Source organism: Canis lupus, chromosome 4 (assembly GCF_003254725.2).
Source record: "Canis lupus dingo isolate Sandy chromosome 4, ASM325472v2, whole genome shotgun sequence".
NCBI classification, from domain to species: Eukaryota; Metazoa; Chordata; class Mammalia; order Carnivora; family Canidae; genus Canis; species Canis lupus.
Genome location: NC_064246.1, coordinates 9,931,840 through 9,936,825, shown reverse-complemented (window position 1 = coordinate 9,936,825; position 4,986 = coordinate 9,931,840). Strand labels below are relative to the sequence as shown.

At 44.2% G+C, this 4,986-nt stretch overlaps 1 long non-coding RNA gene across 1 annotated transcript; it reads right to left on the bottom strand.

Moving 5' to 3' along the window:
* Positions 1 to 2,594: 2,594 nt before the first annotated feature.
* LOC112660909 (uncharacterized) lies at positions 2,595 to 4,645 on the bottom strand. The gene is made up of 3 exons (XR_003137307.3): positions 4,346 to 4,645; positions 2,832 to 2,870; positions 2,595 to 2,747 (listed from the first exon to the last, which is right to left on the bottom strand). It is a non-coding gene; the product is annotated as an uncharacterized LOC112660909 (long non-coding RNA).
* Between the last annotated feature and the right edge of the window lie 341 nt (positions 4,646 to 4,986).

The following is a 4,986-nucleotide window of genomic DNA, read 5'->3' as shown; positions in this document are numbered from 1 at the left end:
GACTGGGGCCTCAAAATGTGTGGCAAAGATCTTTGATTCTTTGGGATCTCCCTTTGAGAAGGTCTTGAAATTCGGTAACTTTTCCCTTTTGTATTTAAGATTCTGAGAATGTGAAGGAAGATATTATTTCAACACTTCTAATCTATAAAGCATCTCCTTTCTCAATAGATGTAGTTTCTCCGTAAATGGGGATCTGGGTTGATGAGGCTTGTGTAGGAGCCGGGCACATGGGACTTCGAGGCAACTGTAGAAATCCTCTCTTGGCCAAAACTGAAAGTGACAAGCATGAGTTTATCCCATGGCAAGTACTCAGTGCTTGACAAGCAATCCTTTCTATTTTGGGGGTAGTTCTAATTATTAATAAGTTTTTAATTAATGATAAGCTATAATAAGCTTTCTTAGTTTGCCTATCCTTCTGATTCTAGTTTTATCTCCTGGAATTTGGAATAGCATTGCTCAATCTACTCCTTTTGATTATCTGACAGCCTTTCAGCTTAGGAGACAGTCCTGTCCTATCAGTAAGTCATTCATAACATTAGAAGTGGCCTGAGGGTCACCTAATCAAGCCCTCCATCTTGGTGAAGATGAACCTGAACCTCAGAGGCCAAGGCAGTACTCCTGTCCCCTAACCAACCTCCTCACCACCCGTCACCTTCTCCTGTCCAAAAATGATTCTTCCTTGGAGAGAATGAGTGTCTTTTCTCCACTGCTCTTTGGTTTTCCCAATTTTTGTGATGTGTTTATTTTTCTACAGTAAAAAGCTAAAATACGTGTTTCAAATGTTAAAAAATTTCTTTTACTCTCCTTTGTATGATATTCCAGATGCCTCCTTATTCTGGTTGTGCTGTTCAATGTCCTCTGGTTTGTCACTGCTCCTGGACCTTAAAATGCAGATCCCAGGATTGAACTGAGATGTGGCCTACCAGGAACTAGATGTGAACTTATTTTCATGTGTAATGGCCTGGACATGAGCTCAGCATGGATGCTCCAGGAAGGCAGTGCAGGATCACAGCACACTATGGTCTATTTAACTCCCCCGTGATCTTCCACATGAATTGGCAAAATATCTCTCCCATATTTAAAGATCTAAATCCAAACTTAGCATTTGTCCTGGTTGGTATTTTACCCATTGATCTGAGCCCACCATTTCAGGCTATAAAGCTTAGATGTCAAATCTGGTTACCTACAGACTAGCCTTCCCTGTTACTTCTGTAGTGTCTATGAGTTTAGCAAGCAAGTTTTCCATTTCTAAACATTGAGAAGCTAGAACAGAATGCTCTACGCTCCACTGATATCCAATTTTTAAACATAATTGTCCAGCCCACTCATCTCTCACCTGTCCAAGTGTACTACTACCCAACCCACATTTCTCCATTTTACGTATAGGATTTTATGTCAGATGCTGTATGAAACAGAAAAAATGCTCTCTGTGGGATTCCTTGGTATTAAGTGAGCACTGCAATCTCAACAAAGAATGGCACGAGTTTGGCACAACCTATGTGCTCTCTCTGAACTAGTGCAGACTCCTAGAAATCTCCTTATCCCTTCCCTGATCATCAATCAATCCCAGGAGTTTTCTGGAAAGCAATGTAAAGCAGACCTATAGTTTCTCAGAATCTGCTATATTTTCCTTTAAAAAAAAAGAAAGAGAGAAAGAAAGAGAGAAAGAAGAAAGAAAGAAAGAAAGAAAGAAAGAAAGAAAGAAAGAAAGAAAGAAAGAAAGAAAGAAAGAAATCCAGCCTGATTTCAATCTTTTTAAATATTCCTATCATCTGTGATTCCTTTAAAATCACCAAAAAGGATTCCAAATTATATCCAGGAGCATCTTCAGAATCCCCAGTTATAGATGATCTGGATCTGAAGTCTGAAACTCATAAAGCATCTGGCTCTGCCCTGGATCGTTCTTTTGCCTAAAAGGACAATGCAGAGGATGACAAGACCAAGGGAAACTCTGGTTTTCATTTTAACACGCGAGAACTTCTCTGGGGGCATCACTTGACAAAGAAAACCAAGTGCTGGAGTCTTTTCCAACCCTAGTTGGAATGTTATAGGTCCAGACATTTCCAAACCTACCAGCTGGGGTCCTCAGGGACTGAACTTTCTCATGGAGCCCTGTATCTGTCAAGGGCTCAGATGGCGGTTCCCGGGCAGCAGGCCACCACGAATTAGAAGGTAAATGATATCATGGCCAGATTCAGACTAGGGTATCTGTTTTCTCCTCCCAAAACTTCAAGTTCTGTGTGATCTGCTTGCCAAGGCAGACATAATCATGTGTCACATTTATAAATAGCTCCAAACATCTCTAGAGGGGTTCGGGGGGCCCCTGGGCACAAAGGGTTTGGCTGAGATGAGGAAAAGGAGAATTTTTTAAAGTTCTTCAGCAGTTGGCTCTGCGTGAAGTGAAAACACTGAACCAAGCCCATTACAGAACCAGGGATTTTTAGATGCACTCTCGTTTGGAGTTAGATTTGGGCTTTTCTAACAGCAATGGTCAGCACTTGGCTAGAAAATTTCTGGGAATTTAGGGAACTAGTTTGGGAAGATCTGTAAAGGACTGAGGTACTGAAAAGAATAGAAGACTTAGTTCCTAAAGAAGCTGATGGCCCAGTTTATTTGAAAAAGGTCGAAGCCCTTTTGTGGCTTTCTGACTTGATGCTGTGTTCAGCTTGATCTTCTCCAGGGGTCTTGACTGCGAGGTCAGGCTCAGCACCTTCTCGTGGGTGAGGCTGAAGGTCCAGATTTGCGTTCTTGAGAGAAACAGAAGTGGACTTGGTTGGGGAATTATCTGAAGAGTGGCCAGCAGAATTGATTCCAACTACAAAAATCCTTACCCTAAACACACGCAGCAGGTGAAGCATCCAGGGCTGGGTCTGAAATAGACACGCCGTGCACTTCAGAGGTCTAAAGTATCAAAGATTATGACTGATCAACCATCCACTGAGCACTCTGCACTCCTGGGCCTGTGTGCTGAGCAGGAGGCTGCTGTAAGTATTGACGTGACCCACCTAACACCACAACACTGGTGGTGGCCTCATCACTTTCTATCACTGACTACATCCCCAGAGGTGGGGAGTGGAGGGCAAGGCCCAACTGGATAGCAGAGCCAGGTTCTAGCCCCGGCCCCCCAGTCCTGCAAGAGGTGAGTGCAAGAATAACATGGGGAGGGAGCAAGCCTCTACTGTCTACAGGGCCACCTATGTGCTGAAAGGGGTGCGCTGTCCCTCTCGCTGCCTGAGTAATGTGGGAGCCATGCTGGGTGAGCACAAGGCTGGGGGAAGTTCTCTGGTCAGCAGAGAACTATATAGATCCCACTTGGGGGCAAGTATGCACTTGCTGGGGGTAGGGTGTTGATTTCTAAATGAGTGCTTGAATGCTTTCCTGCCAGCAGAGCAGACAAAGCCTCTTGCTCAAGAGGTAGCCATACATGAAGCAAATTGCATGGTCTTTGTCTCTTAGGTGACCCCAATCTCCCCCTTCCCCAACCCGCCCCTCTGCCCCAAATACAATTGAAATCAAGATGGCCATCTACTTAACGACCTTGGTTCCTACACCCACCCCAGGAGTCCAGGAAAATACCTCTCTTTTGTGTCTGCCCTTCCCAACCAAGAACCCAACAGGGCTCTGGTTTCCACTCAGAGCTCAGGAATCTGAGCCTTCGGACTCCAGTAGATCCTTTGAACAAATGTGCCACAACCCCCACCTCCCCTTCTAACTGCCACTGGTTGGGAAAGTAGGAACTAAGGTTCTGCTCTCAACAGCAGCCCCTAGCCTCAAGCCCATGGCCCAAGTTTTCAGGTTGAAGTGTGAGGACTCACCCTGGAGAAAGACTCACTCAGACCAGTGACTCCAAGGACTTCTTGTGAGTAGTGTTCAACTTCCTAAGTAACTCAGATTTTTCCTGACTCTGAAGTGAGCTCCAGGATCCCTGCTGCTCATCTGATGCCCTGGAAGGCTTGAGAATCTAGCTTGGGACAAGATGCCCTGTATCCTGCAGGCTGGGGCTGTAAACTAGAACCTGACTTCCTCAGGGCTGGATTCATGTCTGATATTCGAATACCAATCCCAACCTGTGTATGGTTTTCCCTCACACCACCAATAAGCAATTCTCAGACACCTCCTGGGTGTCCTACAATTCAACTCAATTCTGAATCAATCTTCCTGGAGAGGTTGTCAGATATCTAAGGGTTCAGTTCTACAAGACTCCCCCTACTTCACAAGCCCAGATGCTTAGTTCCCTGTGCCTCTAACCAACTAGCTATAGATCAGAGGTTCCAACGACTCCACTCCTTGGGTTTGATTAATTTACTAGAGCAGCTCACAGAAATCAGAAAAATGTCTTACTTACCAGATCACCAATTTATTATAAAAGGATATAACTCAAGAACAGCCAGATGGAAGAAATGTATAAGGCGAGGTATTGGGCAAGGGTGAGGAGATCCCATGCTGGCTCTGAGCATGCCACTCTCCCCAAATCTCCATTTGTTCACCAACCTGGAGGCTGTCAAAACTCTATCCTTTTGGGTTTTTATAGAGACTTCATTACAAAGCCATGCTTGATTAAATCATTGGCCATTAGTGATTGAACTCCATCTCTAGACCCTCTCCCTTTCCCGGAAGTCAAGGGCTGGGACTGTTTCCAACTCTGTATTCACCAGGTGGTTTCCCTGGCAACCAGCTTCCATCCTTAGGTGCATTTCAAAAGTCACTTCATTACCATAAACCCAGCTATATGAATAATAAGACACCCAACTCACCTTCAGGGATCTGAGTTTTAAGAACTGAGGACAAGAGATCAAGTATTATAACAAAAGCTCCTTTTGCTCCTATTGCTCAGGAAATTCCAAGGGTTTTGGAAGCTCTGTGCCAGAAACAGGGCAAAGACCAACTATATGTTTCTTATTATAAATTACAATATTACAACACCCTTTTCTCAATTCAACAAATACTAACCACTAAGAAGCTGAGTTCATAGTAAATCTAATTAAG